This window comes from Stenella coeruleoalba (assembly GCF_951394435.1).
Source record: "Stenella coeruleoalba genome assembly, chromosome: 8".
Taxonomy (NCBI): Eukaryota; Metazoa; Chordata; class Mammalia; order Artiodactyla; family Delphinidae; genus Stenella; species Stenella coeruleoalba.
In genome coordinates, this window is record NC_137154.1 from 64738777 (window position 1) to 64763751 (window position 24975).

Below are 24975 nucleotides of genomic sequence, written 5' to 3' on the forward strand. Positions count from 1 at the left end.
TTTTCTTCTCCCTTTTCTTCTGAGTCCTGTGGCTGACAGTGTCTTGGTGCTCCGGCCAGGTGTCAGGCCTGTGCCTCTGAGGTGGGAGAGCACAGTTCAGGACATTGGTCCACAAGAGACCTCCCAGCTCCATGTAATATTAAATGGCAAAAGCTCTCCTGGAGATCTCCATCTCAGCGCTAAGATCCAACTCCACTCAAAGACCAGCAAGCTACAGTGCTGGACAACCTATGCCAAACAACTAGCAAGACAGGAACACACCCCCACCCATTAGCAGAGAGGCTGCAAGGAATCATAATAAGGTCACAGACAAACCAAAACACAGCACCGGATGTGGTCCTGCCCACCAGAAAGACAAGATCCAGCCTCAACCACCAGAACACAGGCACCAATCCCCTCCACCAGGAAACCTACACAACCCACCAAACCAATCTCACCCACTGGGGGCAGACACCAAAAACAATTGGAACTATGAACCTGCACCCTGTGAAAAGGAGACCCCAAACACAGTAATTTAAACAAAATGAGAAGACAGAGGAACACACAACAGATAAAGGAGCAAGGTAAAAACCCAGCAGACCAAACAAATGAAGAGGAAATAGGCAGTCTACCTGAAAAAGAATTCAGAGTAATGATAGTAAAGATGATAAAAATGTAAAGTAAAGTAAAGATGATAAAAATGATAGTAAAGATGATGCAAAATCTTGGAAATAGAATGGAGAAAATACAAGAAATGTTTAACAAGGACCTAGAAGAACTAAAGAGCAAAGAAACAATGAGGAACAACACAATAAATGAAATTAAAAATTCTCTTGAAGGGTCAATAGCAGAATAACTGAGGCAGAAGAATGGATAAGTGACCTGGAAGATAAAATAGTGGAAATAACTACCGCAGAGCAGAATAAAGAATGGAAAGAATATGAGGACAGACTCAGAGACTTCTGGGAAAATACTAAATGCACCAACATTCAAATTAAAGGGTTCCCAGAAAAGAGGAAAAGAAAGGGAATGAGAAAATATTTGAAGAGCTTATACTTGAAAACTTCCCTAATGTGGGAAAGTAAATTGTCAATCAAGTTAAGGAAGAGCAGACAGTCCCATGTAGAATAAATCCAAGGAGAAACGTGCCAATACACATATAATCAAAGTAGCAAAAATTAAATACAAAGAAAAAATATGAATAGCAGCAAGGGGAAAACAACAAATAACACACAAGGGAATCCCCATAAGTTTAACAGCTGGTCTTTCCGCAGAAAATCTGCAAGACAGAATGGAGCAGCAGGACATATTTAAAGTGATGAAAGGGAACAACCTACAACCAAGATTACTCTACCCAGTAAGGACCTCATTCAGATTCACAGAAAACATAAAACTTTGCAGACAAGCAAAAGCTAAGAGAATTCAGCACCACCAAACCAACTTTACAACAAATGCTGAAGGAACTTCTCTAAGCAGGAAACACAAGAGGAGGAAAAGACCTACAATAACAAACCCAAAACAATTAAGAAAATGATAATAGGAACATACATATCAATAATTACCTTAAATGTAAATGGATAAAATGCTCCTACCAAAAGACATAGACTGGCTGAATGGATACAAAAACAAGACCTGTATATATGCTGTCTACAAGAGACCCACTTCAGACCTAGGGACACATATAGACTGAAAGTAAGGGGAACGAAAAAGATATTCCATGCAAATGGAAATCAAAAGAAAGCTGGAGTAGCAATTCTCATATCAGACAAAATAGACTTTAAAAGAAAGACTATTACAAGAGACAAAGAAGGACACTACATAATGATCAAGGGATCTATCCAAGAACAAGATATAACAATTGTAAATATTTATGCACCCAACATAGGAGCACCTCAATACATAAGGCAGATGCTAGCAGCCATAAAAGGGGAAATCAGGGCTTCCCTGGTGGCACAGTGGTTGAGAGTCCCCCTGCCGATGCAGGGGACACGGGTTCATGCCCCGGTCCGGGAAGTTCCCACATGCCGTGGAGCAGCTGGGCCCATGAGCCATGGCCACTGAGCCTGCGCATACGGAGCCTGTGCTCTGCAACAGGAGAGGCCACAAGAGTGAGAGGCCCGTGTACCACAAAAAAAAAAAAAAAAAAAATCCTCAACATAATAGTAGCAAAAAGAATCCAACAGCGCATTAAAAGGATCATACACCATGATCAAGTGGGGTCTATCCCAGGAATGCAAGGATTCTTCAGTATATGCAAATCAATCAATGTGATAAACCATATTAACAAACTGAAGGAGAAAAATCTTATGATCATCTCAATCGATGCAGAAAAAGCTTTTGACAAAATTCAACATGCATTTATGATAAAAAAACCCTCCAGAAAGTAGGCATAGAGGGAACTTACCTCAACATAATAAAGGCCATATATGACAAACCCACAGCCAACATCATTCTCAATGGTGAAAAATTGAAACCATTTTCTCTAAGGTCAGGAACAAGGCAAGGTTGTCGACTCTCACCACTATTATTCAACAGAGTTTTGGAAGTTTTAGCCACAGCAATCAGAGAAGAAGAAGAAATAAAAGGAATCCAAATCGGAAAAGAAGAAATAAAGCTGTCACTGTTTGCATATGACATGAAACTATACAAGAGATTCCTAAAGATGCTATCAGAAAACTACTAGAGCTAATCAATGAATATGGTAAAGTTGCAGGATACAAAATTAATGCACAGAAATCTCTTGCATTGCTATACACTAATGATGAAAAATCTGAAAGAGATATTAAGGAAGCACTCCCATTTACCATTGCAATGAAAAGAATGAAATACCTAGGAATAAACCTACCTAATGAGACAAAAGACCTCTATGCACAAAACTGTAAGACACTGATGAAAGATATTAAAGATGATACAAACAGATGGAGAGATATAAAATGTTGTTGGAATGGAGGAATCAACATTGTGAAAATGACTATACTACCCAAAGCAATCTACAGATTCAATGCAATCCCTATCAATCGACCAATGGCATTTTTCACAGAACTAGAACAAAAACTTTCACAATTTGTATGGAAACACAAAAGACCCCAAATAGCCAAAGCAATCTTGAGAAAGAAAAACAGAGCTGGAGGAATCAGGCTCCCTGACTTCAGACTATACTACAAAGCTACTGTAATCAAGACATTATGGTACAGGGACAAAAACAGAAATATAGATCAATAGATCAGGATAGAAAGTCCAGAGATAAACCCATGTACATATGGTCACTTAATTTTTGATAAAGGAGGCAAGAATATACAATGGAGAAAAGACAGCCTCTTCAATAAGTGGTGCTGGGAAATCGGGACAGCTACATGGAAAAGAACGAAATCAGAACACTCCCTAACACCATACACAAAAATAAACTCAAAATGGATTAAAGACCTAAATGTAAGGCCAGACAGTATAAAACTCTTAGAGGAAAACATAGGCAGAACACTCTAAGACATAAATCACAGCAAGATCCTTTTTGACCCACCTCCTAGAGAAATGGAAATAAAAACAAAAATAAGCAAATGGGACCTAATGAAACTTCAAAGCTTTTGCACAGCAAAGGAAACCATAAACAAGACGAAAAGACAACCCTCAGAATGGGAGAAAATATTTGCAAATGAAGCAACTGACAAAAGATTAGTCTCCAAAATTTACAAGCAGCTCATGCAGCTCAATATCAAAAAAACAAACAACCCAATCCAAAAATGGGCAGGAGACCTAAAAAGACATTTCTCCAAAGAAGATATACAGACAGCCAACAAACACATGAAAGAATGCTCAACATCACTAATCATTAGAGGAATGCAAATCAAAACTACAAAGAGGTATCATCTCACACTGCTCAGAATGGCCGTCATCTAAAAATCTACAAACAATAAATGCTGGTCAAAGTGTGGAGAAAAGGGAACCTCTTTCACTGATGGTGGGAATGAAATTGATACAGCCACTGTGGAGAACAGTATGGAGGTTCCTTAAGAAACTAAAAATAGAACTACCATATGACCCAGCAATCCCACTCCTGGGCATATACCCTGAGAAAAGCATCATTCAAAAAGAGTCATGGGGCTTCCCTGGTGGCGCAGTGGTTGAGAGTCCACCTGCCGATGCAGGGGACACGGATTCGTGCCCCAGTCTGGGAAGATCCCACATGCCGCGGAGTGGCTGGGTGCGTGAGCCATGGCCACTGAGCCTGCACGTCTGGAGCCTGTGTTCCACAACGGGAGAGGCCACAACAGTGAGAGGGCCGTGTACCACAAAAAAAAAAAAAAAAAAAAAAAGTCATCAACCACAATGTTCATTGCAGCACTATTTACAATAGCCAGGACATGGACGCAACCTAAGTTTCCATCGAGAGATGAATGGATAAAGAAGATATGGTATATATGTATACAATGGAATATTACTCAGCCATAAAAGGAAATGAAATTGAGTTATTTTTAGTGACGTGGATGGACCTTGAGTCTGTCATACAGAGTGATGTAAATCAGAAATAGAAAAACAAATACCGTATGCTAACACATATATATGGAACCTAAAAAAAAAAAAGGTCTTGAAGAAACTAGGGGCAGGACAGTAATAAAGACACAGACGGGGCTTCCCTGGTGGCGCAGTGGTTGAGAATCCGCCTGCCAATGCAGGGGACATGGGTTCAAGCCCTGGTCTGGGAAGATCCCACATGCCGCGGAGCAACTAGGCCCGTGAACCACAACTACTGAACCTGCGCGTCTGGAGCTTGTGCTCCACAACAAGAGAGGCCGCGTTAGTGAGAGGCCCACGCACCACGATGAAGAGTGGCCCCCGCTTGCCGCAACTAGAGAAAGCCCTCGTACAGAAACGAAGACCCAACACAGCCAAAAATAAATAAATAAATAATTATAATAAAGCAGTTCTTTGAAAAAAAAAAGACACAGACATAGAGAATAGACTTAAGGACACGAGTGGGGGGAGGGTAAGCTGGGACAAAGTGAGGGAGTGGCGTGGACATATATACACTACCAAATGTAAAATAGATAGCTAGTGGGAAGCAGCCGCATAGCGCAGGGAGATTAGTTTGGTGCTTTGTGACCATTAGAGGGGTGGGATAGGGAGGGTGGGAGGGAGACGCTAGAGGGAGGGGATATAGGTATATATGCATGCATATAGCTGATTCACTTTGTTATAAAGCAGAAACTAACACACCATTGTAAAGCAATTATACTCCAATAAAGATGTTAAAAGAAAAAAGTCACCTTTGCTATGCCAATGCCTGAGTTAATGAGCTGAGAGAAGAAAAGGTCAAAAAGGAGAAACCTAAAGGCAATGTGAGTTGGGGGGTGAGACAGCTTCTCCTTTTCAGCACTTTCTTCGAAAACTTGGGTCGTTTTATTTCTCATTTGCTCAGCCATGTGTGCTCACTCTCTCCTTTACCTTGAGAGGTGACTGTTAGACATGCACAAGAGTAGAACATGAAGGCCTCCAGATAAAATAGACACTGACAGGACACACTGAGTCTAAGTCGTTTGTTTTCTTTGACAGGGCTTTACCAGGCTGGATGGAAGAAGAAAAGACCATCAGTAAAGCAAATGGCTCAAGTGGAGTTATAAATCGACTCTGTACTCTTCAGAGCATTTATTCAACTGAGGACATATCCAATTAAGGACCTTATAGCTTTTTCTTTCCTTTTTGCTTACATGGAGAAATAACAGTTAATATAGTTAAGTATCCCAAGGCAGAAGAGTATTGTTAAAAAAGAATACAATGTTATTGATTTCTCAAGACACCATCAGATATTTTAAGATTTGGATTTAATAAAACATAATATGATTTCTTTTATGGGATTTTTATGTTTTACCAATCTTTATCACCCTTGTGCGTTTCATATTTCAAAGTGAGAGTATCCCACTAAGATCAACTGGACGGATCCTGATCCAAGTTACAAAAACCCATGGCCTTTATAGCCACATTGTCATTTTCCCCCAGTTATCTCTTTCTGTAGGCAGATAGCGTAGGGGGGTTCTTGGAGAAAGAGAACCAAGCATGGCTTTCTTGACATAAGAGAAGCCATTTTAGGCCTAAGCCATTTGGTGATCTAAGCCTGGCCATAATGCTTGACTTTGAACAGGTCTCAGTAATAAATGATCTTAAGGGGACAAAAGAATTCAGAAACAAAGGACTGTTATCAGGCGAGAGAAATAACAAGAGCAAAGCTAATATGTCAGTTGTAAAGACTCCCAGTTCTCTTTCAATGGTAAAGACTAACCTAAAGCTCTGTCTTGGCTTTTTGCAGAATTTAAATCTCAACAACCGGATCAATTGGAATCTAAGGGATGATGACAGTGACCTTTTCTGACCCTCATGACTTCAATCAACTTGAGCTTGGACTCTATCATCCAAACCCCTTCATGAATATGCATGTACCGATAGCTTAAACTTCCCCAGTTTCGCTGTTCAGAGAGCCACTTCTCTGGGAAAAATCCCTGGTATTCTCCTTACTTGCAGCAAGTAATAAGTCCTTCTCCAGCAATCTGGCTTGGTTGTGTCTTTTGGCGACACCACCAAGAGGCTAACCCAGTTTTCAGGTAACATTTCTACATAATTGAGCCTAATTTATACTTATTCATATTTTTCTATATACACAGCATTTATTATATATACATAGTAAAATGTGATACATTGTATAAGAGGAAAGATTTGAGTAGCAAGGATTCCTAAGCTGGTTTGGGGAGAGGGTGAAGAAAGCTTAGGAAGTCATCTGAGCTGGACTTTAAAGCTTTTTAAAGAAGGACCAGACTTCCCTGGTGGCGCAGTGGTTGGGAGTCCGCCTGCCGATGCAGGGGACACAGGTTCGTGCCCCGATCCGGGAAGATCCCACATGCCGCAGAGTGGCTGGGCCCGTGAGCCATGGCCGCTGAGCCTGCGTGTCCGGAGCCTGTGCTTCGCGGCGGGAGAGGCCACAGCAGTGAGAGGCCCGGGTACCGCAAATAAATAAATATATAAAGAAGGACCATGTCCGTTTGTTCTCCACTCTCTGTGCATAGGAATTTTTCTGGTACAGCAAAAGGATGTGGAAGTGGAAAAAATAAATTGTTTGGAGCAGAAATAATAGATAGACATCCTTAAAGGAGGAGGAAGGACAGATTAACATTTACTTTTTTTGAGGCCCTAAAATGTGCAAAAAATGCTCTGTGAGTAGAATTGAAGGTAAATTTGAGGAATGGTGGTTAGTTGGTAAGTACGTCCACACCTGGCAGCTTCACAGTTTTCAGTTACATTCAAAAAGAGGTCATTTACTTGGAAAGAACCAGGTAGCTGGCAACATAATTGGGCTACAGCTGAAGCCCTTAAACCTCTAAACTACAATTTGTATGAGGAAATAAATTCCCTTTGTTATTTGCCACTGAAAGCAGCTGAGCTTTATGTCAGATAAGATACAGGTTAGAAGCAGAAGAAGTGAGGAAGTCTCCCTGTTCTGCTCTAATGTGGTCTAAAGAATAAGGGCAATAGTAGCACCACCCTGGAACTTGTTAGAAAAAGCAAATTCTTGGGCCTCATCCCAGACCTACTAAATCTCTGGGGTGCACCCGGGGATCCTCAACAAGCTTCCCAGGTGACTTTTCAGCATGTTGAAATTTGAGAACCACTGCAGTCAGCTCCTTATTTGCATTTCTAACAAGCCACAGGTGTAGCTGATGGCCTTGGAAGGCAGACCAGCTTTTGAGTAGCACCTCTGAAATACTCTGTTCCCTGAGTGGACATTGAGACAAACACTTCAGAGCTCTGAGGGATGCCTATGAAGCTTTTCTCCTCATCAGAGGTAAGTTCTAACTGTCAACTAATTCAAGCTGGTTTCTTTCCAAAAGAAGAGGTGAAGCAAGCAGTTGGGAGAATATTTCTTCTTTGTATCAGCAGATCGGTGATAAAGAAAAGTGTATCCTATTGTTACCGAAAGTGGGGTCGGGGTTGCTTGCTGCTCTAAAGCCAGTGAAGAGGCAGGGGGCGGGGAGGGCGGATTCATGTCCGAAGGCCAACTCCTCCCCTGACGACCAGTGGGCAACAGCTTTTAAAGGGGAGTTTAGAGGTGTATAGGTGGAGGGAGGGGGCTACATGCAGAAATAGCATGGTCAGCTCTGACAGTCATCTTGGAATTGTTCATTCGGTGGTCTGATCAGCTTCATCTTGATTGTTTTAAGTACAGTTAATCTTCAGTTCCAGGGTCAGTTTATTTCCATTTTTTGAGGCCAGTTCTCGGAATTGTGGCAGCTTATGTCATGGCTGCAGTCTGGGCATCACGTAGTTAACTTCTTCCACCTGGTGCGGGTTTCAGTATCTACAAAACAGCTCAAGGATACAGCTCAGAATATCATCTATAACCTCTGAGGAGGAACTAAAGGTCCTTGACTTTGCTTAACGACCAAACTATTATTATTTTGTCTTGTTTGACTGGTTTCCTTTGTTTTTTGCATTTTCTCACCTCTCTGATTAAACTTATTTTTTGGCTCAAGTTTTTCTACAGACAAAAGGCAGGCTGAGGACGTGGTAGGGGGTGGGGAGGACCATATACCGTCCTGGTTTGTTTCACTGTAGGTTCTTTGGCTTTTAGCAGCAGTGTGGGTCTCTAACGATTTTAAATTAGGAAAGGGTATTTAGTGGAAGGATTCTGAATAGTTCACAGATAGAGGAATCAGTTCAGCTTGTAACAGCAGCAATGTATGACCCTCCTCTTTTTAGTGCTGCTACTGGATAAATCAGTTACAACTATCTTGTGCTCTTGTGTGTCTTCACACAAGTGTGTAAGTGTGTCATTCCCAGTAGAAAAAGAGAGATTGCCCTAGCTTTGGGCCCCATGATCACCCATGTGTTCAAGAGAGCAGGGAACTACATGAATGTCAGACTTGTAAAAATCACATAGATGAAGCAGGCGAGATATTGTTCTTCCAAAGGAAGAGTTGCTGGACATACAAAAGCACAGATGTCCACAATCATGTTTCTAATATAGACAGGTGAAGAAAAAGAGGCATGTATGGAATTAAAAGATTGTATAAGGAAGCCAAAAGCTGAGTTACAAGTGTGGACCAAAAAAATGCCACCTGCCACATCAGTAAACAAAGGATGTTGAGGCCATCAAGCCATCAGCCGTGCAGCCACCCCCAATTGTGCACCTTGAGGGGATTCAGGATGAAGAAAACCAGGATACTGGCCCCAGATGGTTAGGGTGCATATCAAAGGAATGATTTCAAGGAGCCCAGACTCTTGCATCTTCCCATACACAGAAAAGCACTAAATTCATTTACTTGAGATGTCTGGTTTTCTTTAATTAGCAGTAATCTTTTGATGTTCAACTACCTGGTTTTTTTTTGTTTGTTTGAACTCCTGTGTATCCTGGCTCCTCCCTTACCTCTTTGGAGCAGTCCCTCAATGCTATCTGAGAGGCTGTCCTCTGGGCTTAAGTCCTCAGCAAGTTCGCTGAATAAAACATAATCAGGTTGTGCATTTTGCTTCAGTTGACATGAGAATGAAATTTGAGAAGCTATAATACTGATCTAATGGGCTGTATATACTTAATAAGCAACAAAAATTGTTAAAGAGCATATGATAGTTATTGTGTATTCATGGCAGGTGTGAGGCTTCTTTTATATAGAGCAGAGTTTCTCAGTATCAGTACAATTTATATTTATTATCTGTGCATTGTAAGATGTTTACTCAGGGACTCTACTCATTAGATGCCAGTAGCACTCCTAGCTGCATTCGTGACGATCACAGATGTCTCCAGACATTGCCAAATGTCCCCTGGTCCAAAATTGCACTTGGTTTAGAACCACTGACTTAGAGATTTCAGATCTTTTGGAAAAGACATGATCCAATAAGTATGATTTTCAATCACTGTTGGGAAAAAGGAAAGCTTGACGTTGATCACAGGAGGCATGGATAAGTTGGCATGGCTGTTGGTAACTTTCTGCTGACTCATTTAGATGCAGGTGAATGTAAACATCTTTATCATTTAGGAGATGTCTTGTTTTTTCCAAAGCATGTATCGTATAAGGGAAGGATATGAAGGATAGCTTTAGCAAGATGGCTAACCATTTCTCACTCTTGCTGACTTATATTGGGATTAAAGACATCTGAAAATAGAATTCTTTCGGAAGTGTTGAGTAGGAAGTTAAAGGAAGTAAAGGGACTACAGATCCTAGGAGGTATTTTCAACGTATTTTTCTATCCATAAGATTTTAGAAGAGAAAAACTGTCTTGAAGTTGAACATTTGGCTACACAGATGGTATTGGCAATCATTTGGATTTCTGGACAGTAGCTTAAGTTACTGGAATAATGGCCTCTTGGATAATGTAGCTTGTCTCACTAAAGGGGGAACATTTGTTTGTCTGGAATAGTGCTTCTCAAAGGGTAGTCTGCATCAGAATTATTGCCTAGAATACCAATTCCTGGGTCCTACCATAGACCTACTGAGCCCATTGGGAAAAGGGGATTGGAAGTCATTGAATTTGCAACTCTAAATTCATTCTACAGGCGCTCGTTATGTACTGTGAGCTTTGAGAATTTATGGTCTACTAGATAGTTTATCTGTCAATTAAACAGCACCAAACCAGGGAGAGAGTGAGTGAAAATACATTGAGATAAAGTGAAGAAAGGAAAATATATCAAGTATCTGCTCATTAAAAAAAAAAAGTAATAAACAGGATAAAACCTATATATTAAATTATGAAATGGAGATTATTACCTTGGATAATAAATATTAATCTTATAAGGATTACTGAGACTTGCTGGGTTGAAACTCAAGATTGGAATATGGTGACTTAAGTGTGAGCCTTATTATTATTTTTTTTTAATGCTGGGATTTGGAGTTCTGTGTATCAAGAGTGTATACACTGTGGAAATCTGCCCATTAGATTTTAGAGTCCATTTTCATGAGGATGGCAGGAGAGAAACAGAGGTGTATCACAGTGGGTGCCCATTATAAGCATGAGGAACCAGCTACAGAAATGAACAACACATCTTGGCCAAGAAAGGACACAAAGCCAATGTGTAACATTTGTCAAAACACTCCGTTGGCTCAAAGAAGAATTTCTGACAAATTCTTTACTGACTTTTAGATAATTTCATTCTGGAGAAGAAGATAAAGTGTCTCGGGGAACTGATATTTGGGGCCTCAACATATAGGGAAAAGAAAGAGATTGGCCTTTGGGTAGAAGATGCCAGGTTTGTTAGTTGATCTCATAGCCAGAGAAAGGAAGACAGCAGTCTGAAGTTTGCTTCAAGAAGTAGATTTCAAGAGGTTCAGAGAAAAAAAAGTCATGACACAGCATCATGAAACATCTGGAAGGGAAGTCTACTAGAAAGATTGCAAAGTTCTCCAAAGAAGCAAGTCACATTGTACAGTTGCAAGTCGCCTCAGTGAAGAACAACAGGACATAATTTTAAAAATCAGTGGCATTGTTTAGAGTGCTGAAGTGACCAGATTTTTCTAAAGTAGTAGTGTGTGGCAGAATAATTTATCAAACTATTAATTTGTTCACTTCTTATTTCTGCATTTCCCATTTCAAAAAAAATGTTCAAGCTAGTTCATTTCCTCATAAATTTTTTTCTAAATTGGGAAACAGAAGCTATGGTTCTTCTTTGTTCTCATGGTCCATTGTCTCATGTCCAACTAATGACCACCCTCCAGGAAGTTCCCCAGATCACAGAGGGAATGCCTGTGTAGTGCACCTGAAGAGCATGGATAGCAACCATTGTCATTACCCAAATTAGAAAAGATGTCTATGCCCCAGGGAATCAGGCGGGTGGGATCATGAGTTTTAGGTCAAGGAGCATCTCAGAAGTCATCAGTATGGGCTGATAAAGAAAAACAAGAGGGACATTCCTAATACTGTGGCGCCCTATGTGGGAATCTTTGCACAAACTTTGATAGAAGAATAAAGAACTCCAATAAGAAGTTAAATTGATTTCCCAACATGTACTAGCTGTATGACACTGGGAAACTTAATCAGCCTCTTTGTGTTCAGCTTCTTCTTCTGTAAAATAAGGATAATGTATCTCATAAGGTAGTAGAGAGGATTAAATGAGACAATGTAAATATAGTGGCAACACTGTCAGAGATGTAATAGGGACTGGGTTAATAATTGTATTCTTTTTCTTTCCCAAGTTAAAAAAAATATTGAGATTTATGGCTGGGCTAACAACAAGAGGACTGTTTGGAAGCCTGCGAAAAAGAACTTAGTCCACCTAGGTCCCTTTCTCCACCAGTGAAGCACATTGGAGGTATATTTTCTTGAAAAATTAAAATAGAGAAGCTATGGATTTGGGGACACTCAGCAAAGAGGTGAGGCTCTGAACTTAAAACAGAGTGATTAAATTAAAGTCTACATACAGAAGGTAAGCTTTCCCATCCTAGTCCCCTTTGTCCATCTAGCTTCAAAAGTAGCTAAGGGCTTCCCTGGTGGCGCAGTGGTTGAGAGTCCGCCTGCCGATGCAGGGGACACGGGTTCATGCCCCGGTCCGGGAAGATCCCACATGCCGCGGAGCAGCTGGGCCCATGAGCCATGGCCGCTGAGCCTGCGCATCCGGAGCCTGTGCTCCACAACGGGAGAGGCCACAACAGTGAGAGGCCTGTGTACCGCAAAAGAAAAAACCAACGAAACAAAACAAACAAACAAAAAAAGTAGCTAAGCTTATATATCCCTGATGGAAGACTGGAAGATTCTTCTCTAGAGGAAAAAAATATTAACTGACACAGAAAAAAGACCAACATATATTGAAATTTGGGGAAGCCAAACATAAAGTCTAGAATACTTTCCAGTTAGTTTAGAGTGATATATATCAGTCAGGAAGCCCTGAATATGTACACAGTACTTCCAAAATAAAAGAGAGAAATCAAAACAAAAAATAAACAAGAAAGGTGATGGATACTTAGAAGAAACAGAGACTATGAAAGGAGTAGAAGAAAATTTGTAAGAGATTAAAATTAATACTTGCAGAGATAAGGAAAGACATTGTATCCATGAGAAGTGATCAGGCAACTTTAAAACTGAACAATCGGAAAGTAAGAAGGAGTTCCCAGAAATTAAAATATAGTATTCAAAGTAAAAGAAAAATGTTTGGAAGATAAAGTTAATAAAATCACCCACAGGAAAGGCAAAGAGATTAAAAATAGAATCAATTGAACTTAAAATAGAGAGTTTATCCTGGATTATCCAGGTGGATCCAGCATAACCACATGAACCCTTAAAAATGGAGCAAGGTCAGAAGGCAAAGTCAGAGAGACAGGCTCTGCTTGTATGGAAGAAAGCAAACGACCATGTTGTGAATTGCCAGTGTAGAGGACTAGTCTTTAGCAGCCAAGAGTGATCTCTAGCTGATAGTCAGGAAAGAAGCAGGGACCTTAGTCCTATGGCCTCAAGGAACTGCATCTGCCAACAATCTGAATGATCTTGGAAGTGGATTCTTCGCCAGGGCCTCCAGATAAATAGCCTCTTACAGACACCTCAATTCTGTCTTATGTGACCCTAAATGGAGGAGTCATTCAAATTCACCCAGACTTTTGATCTACAGAACTCTGATATAACAAATGGGTATTGTGTTAAGTCACTAAGTTTCTTATATTTTTTTATGGCAGGAAAGAAAACTAAGACATAGGGATAAAAATTCATTAAAAAAGAAACATCAATAAAATAATCACACCTCTGCAGTCCTGTCCTATTACTGTACTTAACTCAGTATATTATGATTAATTTTATTTATATGTGTATCCCATCCTAGATTATGAGTTCTTTGAAAGCAGGAACTTTGCTGTCTTTCTTTCCTAATGCTAAGCATAGGGTTTATGCTTAAAAAATGATCATTAGTATTTGTTGAGATAATTTATTTTAACGTAAAACTGAGAGTCAATAACAAAAGACTACTGAGCCACTGAATATCTCAAAGAGTTTATAAAACGTGGGATTTATAGTCCCATTATATAAACTTTTTAAAAGAGTATTAAGTTATCTAAGTGGGAATAAATTTACTATTTATAGAATAGTAAATAATATCTATTTAAATATTAGATATGTCTCATATCTCTAAATTATGCAAGCATCTCTAACATTTTATCATGTAAGAAAAAAGTATTTCTACAAGGTGAATACTTTTTTTTGCATCAAGAAGATTTGGGATACAATCATAAATTTTAAAAAGTGGAATAAAAGAAAAAAATCAATGTGCCTTTTCTTTTATCCTGCCCATCCATCTTGGGCAAAATAATCCAGACTTCTTTACTTCTAGCCAATTCTAGAGGCTAGAAGTCTGAAATCAAGGTATCAGCAGAGCCATGCTTCCTCTGAAACCTGTACAGGAATCCTTCCTAGCTTGCTCCTAACTTCTGATGATTTGTTGGCAACCTTTGGCTTTCCCTGCCTTGTGGATACATCACTCCAGTCCTTTGTCTTGACATGGTGTTCTCCCTGTGTTTGTTAACCACCTTTTCCCTCTGTGAATGTCCATCTCTGTGTCCAAATTTCCCCTTTTTATCAGGACACTAGTCATATTTTATTGGGGCCCACTTTATCTCGACTACCTCTATTAAGAGCCTGTTTCCAAATAAGGTCACATTCTTGGGCACTGGAGGAGAGGTCTTCAGCATACCATTTTTCAGAAACACAACTTAACCCACAACGCAGTGGGATGATATGGTCCTTGTTAATGTCAATAGGTCATAGCACTAATCTTAGCACCACCTTTTCTCTTGATTTCTCTGTTGTGTGAGACATTTTGTTACCGTATGGTTTAAGCCACCTTTTTTTTTTTTTTTTTTTTTTTCAGTACGCGGGCCTCTCACTGTTGTGGCCTCTCCTGTTGTGGAGCAGAGGCTCCGGACACGCAGGCTCAGCGGCCATGGCTCACGGGCCCAGCCGCTCCGCGGCATGTGGGATCCTCCCGGACCAGGGCACGAACCCGTGTCCCCTGCATCGGCAGGCGGACTCTCAACCACTGCGCCACCAGGGAAGCCCTAAGCCACTTTTAGATAGGTAGTCTGTTACTTTCCGCTGGAATCACCTTAACCAATCCACATAGCTTAGTCTTTTAATTTTGCTTATAACACCAAAATATATTATACAGAGTAATGGAAGACTTGACTTGTGAGCCCACATCTATCTGGCTCCAAAGTGAAAGCATTTACTTATTCTTCTGTACTGCCTCATTCATTCATTCAAACATGACTCCATCTATCCTTTATAATTCCAACTTAGTACAGTAATTTTTATCCCAGTAGAAACCTAATAAATAGATGCAGAATTGAATTTACTTAAAATGAATCCTTCTTGGGGCTTCCCTGGTGGCTCAGTGGTTAAGAATCCACCTGCCAATGCAGGAGACACGGGTTCGAGCCCTCGTCTGGAAAGATCCCTTTTTTGCCGCGGAGCAACTGAGCCCACGGGCCACAGCTACTGAAACCTGCACGCCTACAGCCCATGCTCCGCGACAAGAGAAGCCACTGCAGTGAGAAGCCTGTGTACCACAATGAGGAGTGGCCCCCACTAGCCACAACTAGAGAAAGCCTGGGCGCAGCAACAAAGACCCAACACAGCCAAAAATAAATAAATATTTTAAAAATAATTAAAAAAAATTTTTTAATGAATCCTTCTTCACAGTGAATATTCTCCTCAACCCAGAAAGATAATAGAGCAATGAAAAAACTATCAATCTAAGATTTTTGATATTCATGTCTTTTGAGGTGCCTTCTCTCCCCAAATCCAGCTTTCTAGATATGTAGCCTCTTATCCCAAGGGAGGTATTATTGAGATATGAGCAGTACTAGATCTAACTCCAGCTCCCTTTACTATGTACTCACCACCCACCCAAGGCAGTCTAAGTCATCTTTCTCTGGGAGGTAGTTTAAAACCATTTCTTTAATTCAATGCGGTACCAGATTCAAGTTGGAATCTACCCCATATCTTTAGAATTTTTATCTAAAGCCCTTTAGCTTCCTTAACCTTTTCTTCTATGCAGGTCTCCCTCTAATGGGTAGAGGAAAAGAACATTTTTGGTATAGCTGTTTTTAAATCAGAAGAAAACATTCCCTGAGGTTATTTGAAGTCAGAAAAATTAAAATATTTAATATAGAACTCGATTTTAGTCCTTTGGGTTCAATCACTGAGAAAGGAGAATGCCTTTCTCTCTCCTCTCCTACATTTAGTATATTGAATACTCTCTTCTACATTTAGTATATTGAATAAGTCATATCCTTACTAGAAACTTACATTCTAGTGTGGACACAGCTACATTAACAAATAATAATAGTATGTGATGAGTGATATCTCTTAGGTATGTACAAGTCCTATTGAGGCACAGAGAAGGAACAATTAACTGTGTCAGGGCCTGTAGAAGGGTTCACTCCGTTTTTGAAATCTATGCTATGTCTTGAAGGTTGAAAAATAGTTTGTTAGGCAGAAGAAAACAAAACAAAACAAAGTCTATTCCAGAGTGAGGACGGCATGAGCAAAGTCGTGCGAGAGAGCACAGTATTTTTCAGCATCCTCTTTCACTGAAGGAGGAGAGCATAGATGAGGCAAGCAGCAGGAATTAAGGCTGGAAAGGGATGCTGTGTGGAGACCTTCCTGCCCCCCCTTACATTCTCACTCTGTCCCACAACAGACAGGTGATAGCATGTAAGTGAAGAGCTCCACCTTCACCTTACAGAACTGTCCAGCAGCTTCCTTGCTACCCATTCTTTGTACCAGTTCTGTATGTTCTGCTTCAGTTCTTTCTAATTTGGGCTCATGCGTTTTCCCCTCAACCCTTCAAATTTGATGCTAGGCATTTTTGCTAGCTTCTATGCACTTCCTTTTGTACATGACTCCTGTTCCCTCTCCCCAGAATATTTCTGAGAGTACTTCAGATAAGTACAACTCACAGTCCTTGCAGGCTTTTGTCCTTAGCCCTGCCACTGGTGGCCCTTCCTAGAGGCCATATCACAAAAGGCTTTGTGCAACATGCTAAGGAGTTTGGATTTTATTTTGAAGCTAATGGTGAACATTTTAAGATTTGTAAGCCAAAGAGTGACATGGGGAGATTTGCATTTTGGGAAGTATCTCTCTGGTTATGTAACAGCAAAGAACAAACCTGACTCCCTACTGGACCTATTCCTTTAGCTCTAACCCTTGTTCTCTGTTGCCTGTGTTTAGTCATACTGGCTAAGAATGACTGAAAGAATGTTGCCTGTAGCCTGAAAGGTACATGGTAGTCCATTCTCCAGACTCTGACCTTTAAAGGTATAACACTTTTCCTTTCATAGAGACATAAAAAGTTGCAGGACAGAGAGTAACATTTGTCTTGTTGGAGATTTACAGTAACATTGTGACCAGACCACTGGTGGCTAGCTATAAGAACAAAGGATTCCTGCACCAAGAAGTTTTAAACAAACAGCCACCCCTTTCCTCCCCCTTTAGTATAAAAGAAGCCTGAATTCTAACTCAAGTAAGATGGTTCTTTGGAACACTAGTCTGCCATCTTGGTCTGCTGGCTTTCCCAATAAAGTCACTATTCCTTGCCCCAACACCTCATCTCTCAGTTTATTGGCCTGTTGTGCAGCGAGCAGTATGAGCTTGGACTCGGTAGCAGTTGCAGTATAGAAACAAATTGGAAGATGTTGAGAATAGAGAGAGGCAGGAAAATCCATGGGGAAGTTTGTAATGGTTGAGATGATGAATAGTGGTGGGTAGCTGATCAAAGGAGACAGGGGAGCGGATTCAAGAGTCAGTCAGTAGGTCCAATGTTATGTTATCACCAGCCACCATAATCAACTTAGGTCAATTTTCTCTTTCATTTCTTAAAAGGACCTCCCAATTCCTACATACTTACTCTTGTTTTATCCCTCAAATTCCTCTCCCCAACTAAAATAAACAAGCAATTATTAATCCACAGAAATAAACTTTTAGGGCTGACTTTGACATCATCTAAGGCAATTCTCTCATTAATAACAAAATGGAGGTCACGTTGTGAGAGGCCACAAAAAGAGTTGTTCCTCTGTGCTCTAATCCACTTTTCATGCCGGTACACGTGGACTTGTGTTTTTCTTTCCACTCCTTAATTTCATTTACGTAAGTTCTCAAACAGAAGTACACATTGCTTCCATATTCTGCATTCTTTCTCCAGGGAGTAGGTAGAGTTGGAGATGTATTGGAAGAGGGACACAAAATCCATCTACAAGCAGCAATGACACAACTTACCCACTGAGCCCCATCCCTAAGTCACTGGGCTGTAGAACTCTCTCCTGCACTGTCAGGTTCTGCCCTATAATCCTGCCTGTTTCCAGCCCAGTGATGCCACCCCTTGGAAAGCTCAAACTTTTGTCTGTTTGGGGATGGCATTAAAGGGAACATCACCCCACTGCCACCTTTGTGGCTTTCCATTGGCATATTCCATTAAAAACAGCCAAGTGAGTGTCTGAGAGACAGCGTGAAAGAGGCAATTTCCCAATTACAAGGAACTTCAATGGTTTAACAGCCCCAAACCCTGTCATACACTTCTACTGAAGGAAGATACTGCTTTTCAGCTTGTCACAGATTGCAATTCCCTTGGTATAATAGCTTTCTGTACTTCAGTGTTTACCTTTAAAAGCCCACCTGCTACTTCCATGTCACTGGCAGCTGTGGTTAAATTAAATTAAATTTCTAAGTAAAATAAACAGTTCATCTTTGGGGGATCCAGGCCCAAAGAGTTTTGCAAATGTCAAATTACTTTTTCTGGGTTCACTCCAGGAAGGCTTCATTTCTTTTTATCCACTCTCTGTAATTAATTCCAGAGTATGAAGACATCTCAAAGTTCTGGAGCGAATCTATATTGTCTACATTCCATTGTCCTTGATGCACTTTAGCATTTCTATAATCTCTCCCATAGAGAAAAAAATTCCCCCAGCCTTATTTTTTTCTTCTGGTGGGCTTTCTCCTTTGCACAAAATGAAATGCACCTTCAGAAGAGTCTCAGTAAATAGTATTTCTCTTTCACAGCTGAATACATTTACAGTTTTTACAAAAAAGCAAACATTGTCAGCTACATCACCTTACTAGGCTTTATGATCTGGAAGGGACTTTCAGGGATCCATTGTCTGATATTTGGCAAACCAAATCATACTGCAGACTCGGTGGTAACCATCCACTAAGTGGAATATAGAGTATGTGTCAGGAAGAAGGGAAATCTGAGCTTCATTCGCACAGAGAAGAATGGTGAGAGGAATAGTCCCAAAAGAGTAAACAATTTTCTGTACTGGTCAGTGGATCAGTGGGCTGGAAAACAGACTTAATTTTCAGATGAGGAAAATGGGACACAGAGAGTAAAGACTTGCTCAAGGTTGCACAGCTAGCCACTGTCTATTTGTAGATGCAACCCTGAGGCTATTGGTTATACTTTTTGTACATTACACCATAGCTGCTATTTGGCCCATTGTTTAGATCAAGTGAGACCTTGTCAGTAAAGAAAGATGGAACCTGCCTTTCTTTCCTTAAACAAAAACCAAACAAACAGCTATTAGAGTCTGAGAGGTCTCGGTTTGAATTCTTGTTTCTCCGCTATGTGACTCCGGGTAATATGCTGTAGCTTTCTAAGCTTCAATGGTAATACTAACAGTACATATACACCATACCAGGTATACGTAAATATTAAATGATAAGTGCATGCAAACTTTTTTGCTGAAGCCTGACACCATGCTCAATAAAAGATGAGTCATTATTAGTAAGATTTAAAATAGTATATATAATTTGCCTGTGACAGTGCATCACAAATAGGTACTAAATGTCTGTGAGTCTTTTCCTCATTTTATCTGTCTTACAAGGTGGAAGACTTCCATTGCTTCCACTTCATTCTTAGGATCCTCAACAAACCCTCCTTTTCTCCTCTCACCTTGGGACTACCAAAAAAGCAATCTTAACTGCAGACTCTTTGAAATTCCCTTGAGAGTCTCTGGTAATGATAAGCCCCCATCATTTCCTACCAATCGACCATGACATTTTCCTAGAATGTAATCAAATATCATCACTCTAACAAAACATTGCCATTTGCCTACATTGTCTTCTAATAATGTAATCAATTGTCTTTATAATCACATTTCTGTCTCAGATAGGAACATAATATTTAAAATGCTTGGCAGGCATATTTTTCCTGATTGATCATCTCGAACTCATCCATCACCAAGTCTTACTGATCATGCCTTGTGATCCTTCCCCTTCGGTGCCATTGTTAAAGTGTTTTTTCAGTCACTGTTCATTTTTCCTTTACCCCCAATGGTTCTCCCTGGAAGGCAGGCCTTCACACTGGTACCAGAGTGGTCTTCCTTAAACACAGTTATGATCTCATCATTCCCTACTTCAAACTCTTTAGTGATTCAAAATGGATAGTCCCACTCTCCACACCCAGTGATTCATTCACTTCAGGGTAAAAATCAAAACCCTGTATGAAGACAAACCCTTTATGTCTATAAGCTGGCCCATGGCCACCTCTACAGACAGCTTTGTTTCTTGTCACTTTTTCTGACATCCACATTCCCATCTATCCCCCCACACCTCCACACTGTTTCAAATCACATTTTATCTGTCTGAAATGCTCTTTTACAACTCTATTTATACCTGTGCTCACCTCCCTGTCACTTTTGTCTTCTTATTTCACTTCTTTCATTCTTCACATTTTAAAATCATCACTGTGGTAGGCAGAATAATGGCCCTCCAAAGATTTTCAACTACTAATCCCTGAAACCTATTACTACAGGCATACCCTGGAGATACTGTGGATTCCATTCCAAACCACCGCAGTAAAGTGAATATCCTAATAAAGTGAGTCATACAAATTTTTTGGTTTCCCAGTGCATATAAAAGTTATGTTTACACTATACTGTAGTCTATTGAGTGTCTTACAGCATTACGTCTAATAAAGGTACATACCTTAGTTTAAAAATTCTTTATTGCTAAAAAATGCTAACCATCACCTGAGAAACGCAGGGTTGCCAGCCTTCATTTTGTAAGAAACACAGTGTCTGCGAAGTACAATAAAGCAAAGTGCAATAAAATGAAGTTAGACTGTATGTGTGATGGTTAATTTTATGCGTCAACTAGGCCAGCTATTTGGTCAAATATTATTTTACATACATAAAGGTATTTTTTTACATGAGATTGGCATTTAAATCAGTAGACTTTGATTATTCTCTATAATGTGAGTAGGCCTTAATAGAAAACAAAACTGATGTTCACCAGTGAAGAAAAAAAATTATATATATACACACACACATACACATATATATGTGTGTGTGTATATATATACACACACGTGTGTGTGTGTGTGCGTGTCTCTCTGTGTGTGTATCTTACTGGTTCTCTCTCTCTCTGGAGAATCCTCAATAATACACTATGTTACCTGAGCTGAGAAAGCAAAAGGAACTTGGTGATTAAGTTAAGGATCTTGTGATGGAAAGATTACCCTGGATCATCTAGTATGTCCAGTATAATCACAAGGGGGGAAGGAGTGGCAGAGTTAGAAGTTGAAGATGCTACCTGGCTGACTTTGAAGATGGAGGAAGGGGTAATCAGCCAGGGTATTCAGGAGGCCCCTAGAATCTGTGAAAGGCGAAGAGACAGATTCTCCCCTAGTCTCCAGGGGGATTCAGCCCTGCCAACACCATGATTTTAATCAAATGAAATCTATTTCAGATTTCTGACATCCAGAACTATAAGATAATAAATTTGTATTGTTTTAAGTCATTGTTTGTGACATTTTGTTATAGCAGCAATAGGAAGCTAACACAGGTTTTGGTACCTGGAAGTGGGGTGCTGCTAGGTAAATACCTAAAAATGTGGAAGTAGTTTTGGAATTGGGCAGTAGGCAGCAGATGAAAGACTTTTGAGACACATGATAGAAAAAAGCCTACATTGCCTTGAACAGACTGTTAGTATAAATGTGGACATTACGACTCTTCTAGTGAGCACTCAGAATAAACTGAAAATCATGGAAAAGGAAACCTATATTGTTTTAGTGAACACTTAAATAATTATAAAGGGACTGTTGGTGGAAATATGAGCATTAAAGATATTGCTGAGGAAGGATCGGGAGAAACTGGGGATCATGTTATTGGAAACTGGAGGAAAGAAGCGTCTTGTTATATAGTGGCAGAAAGCTTAGCTGAATTGTATCCTACAGCTATGCAGAAAGCAGAACCTGTAAACAATGAAATTGGATATTTACCCAGGTACCTTTCCAAGCCAAGGATTGATGGCGTGACCTGGTTCCTTCTTGTTGCTTAGTAAAATAAGAGAAGGAAGAGAGATTGAGGGAAGAACTGTTAAGCAAAAAAGGAACAAGGACTTCATGATTTGGAACATTCTCAGCCTATCCAGATTGCAACCGATGCAATAACTAGAAGATTCGCTGTTAGGAATATTTAACAAAACCAAACTAAATTTGTTTTTAATGAATAAAAAGAAAAACTTATGTAATGAACACAGAGTAAAATGCAGGGAATAAAACCAAGTGTATCACTTGTTACAGCAAATGTGAGATGACTCTTCTCTTATTGAAATATAGAGCAATGGGGAAAAGACATCTTTTTCAATAAGTGCTTTGGACAATTGAGTATTCATAGGGAAATAAATAAAATTGGATGCTTCCCACACATGAAACAAAAGTGTTTCCTTCAGATAGTTTGTAGACTTAAATAAAAATGGAAAAACTATAATGCTTTCTGAAGATCACATGAGAAAATATCACCACCTAGTATTAAGGAAAATTTGCTTAAGCAAAACAAAAGAGAAAAAAAAAACATATGATGAAAGATTATCATATTAAGGAAAGTGAAAAAGAAAAAAGTTATGTGCAACACATATACCTGGCAAAGGGCTTGTCTGAGAGTATTTAAATCATCTGAAAAAACAGTATGAGTAAGACAGGAAACTCAACAGAATATTAAGCTGAAGACTTGAACTGTTATTTCCTTCTATAAGTAGGAAATCCAAATGGTCAATACACATTAAAAAAGAACACAATTGTATCAGTACTCAGGAAAGAAAAATTAAACCACACCACTATACCGGAGTGGTAAACAAAAATAGAAAATTCTGAGAATACTAAGTGTTATCAAGGATGTCAACCAAAAGATAATCTTATTCACTTATTCACGATAACGTCTTATTTGTATTGTAAATTGACCCAATTGCACAAGAAAATGGTTTGGCATTTTAATAGTAAAGGTGAAGATGCACATGATCTATGATGCAGTCATTCCACTCATGGTATATATCCTAAAAAAATCCATGCATATGTGCACCAGGATACATGTTTAAGAATATTTAGAGCAGCCTGGTTCACAATGGCCAAAACTAGAAAAATAAAAGGCCATCAACAGGAGGATGGACAAGTTGTACTGTATTCATAAAAGAAAATTCTATACAGTTAGAAAAATAAACTTGAGCTACATGCAAGAACGTGAATGAATCTTACAAATATACTGCTGAAAAATAAAAAGGAGCAATACATGAAATAATGCAGATAGCATAATTCAAAACTAGGTATGCCGTTTCCAACTTAAGGGTGGTAACAGTGCCCTGCCTTGGATAGTACACTATTCCTTGAAATTTTAGTATACCCTACTTGCACATTTGCAAATAGTCCCTTGTAAACTCTTCTCAAAATTTATAATTTATATATGCCATCTCTGCTGGATTCCTCTCTGATTCAACTCTTGAAATTATGGTGTATTTGGTTTGAAATACTCTTGTTGCTGACTGTATTTTCCAAAATCAGCCACAAAAATCTTCCCATCATACATGCTCTTCCTACAATGTGACATTCCTCCCATAGGTAGGTGAGACTTATGTTCTCTCCTCTTGACACTGGCTGGGTTTGTGACAGCTGAGTGATGTGTATGACCTCTGAAGCTAGGTCAGAAAATGTGACACAGCTTTTTCCTTATTCTCTTGGGACTTTCCGTCCTGGAACTCAGTCACCAGTCATGAGAAAGCCTAATCAGCCATACAGAGTGGTCACTTCAGGTGTTTGTACATAGGTATGAGGTCCCAGCTGATAGCAAAATCCACTACCCGTGTGAGTAATCATTCAGATGACTCCAGATCTCACTTGCTGAGTCAGTCCTAATCATTGAGCCTTCCCATCTGAGGCCCTAGACATATAGAGTAGAAACAACCTGTTCCTGCAGTAGCAATTCTGAATTCCTGACCCACAGCATCAATGACTATAATAAGATGGTAGTTGCTTTATATCATTAGATTTGGGGTTGTTGTGCAGCAAAAGAGTAACTAGAAGAGATTTGGGTACCAGAAGTTGAATACTACTATAACAAACCTAAAACAGAGATCATTAACTTCGGAACTATGCAGTGAGTGAGAGTCAGAGGGACTCAAAAAAAGAGTTTTAGTGAAGTCAAGAGTTTTGAGGAGGCCATCAGTGATGGCTTGAAGGAAAGTGAGTAACATTTATTGGTAGTTGGAGGAAAGGTGACCCTTGTTACTTAGTAGTGGAGAGTTTGGCAACACTGTCACCTGCATCAATGTGGAAAATAAGATACATACCTAATGAACTCTATGATGTAGTCACAGAGGTTTCCAGGAAGCGTATTGAAAGTGCCACCTGTTTTTCTCTCACTGCCATAATAAATGTGAGGGGAAACAGTTGAGTTAGAGGGGGGAAAAAAAGTTAAATCTAAAGGAATCAGGACTTGCTGGGTTCAAAAATATAACTGCATCTCATTCCCAACTTCTCCAGATGTTGAAAAATTCTGAATTTAAGAAATGGGTTCCAGTCAAAGATCAAAATTAGGGTAGGGCTGTGAGGTCCTTTGTTAAGACACCAAAAATATGTAAGGTGATGTTTTATAGAGCCTTTCAGACAGACAAAAATTCATCTGAAAGAAGGTGCTTTGAAGATCGTCTCCAATAGGGTTTGTAGACCACCTGTGGTTAAGAATTTTTCCCAAGTTTTTGTTTTTTGACTGCTTTATTATGTGA

The 24975-nt window shown here is 39.7% G+C and overlaps 1 long non-coding RNA gene across 1 annotated transcript in view; it reads left to right on the top strand.

Annotated features, from left to right (window-relative positions):
• The window catches only part of LOC307189952, a 42156-nt gene extending 35656 nt beyond the window's left edge, over positions 1-6500 (top strand). Inside the window, exons 2-3 of the long non-coding RNA XR_013829327.1 lie at positions 5527-5704; positions 6278-6500. This is a non-coding gene — a long non-coding RNA (uncharacterized lncRNA). The remainder of the gene's footprint in view (positions 1-5526; positions 5705-6277) is intronic.
• The last annotated feature ends 18475 nt before the right edge of the window (positions 6501-24975 follow it).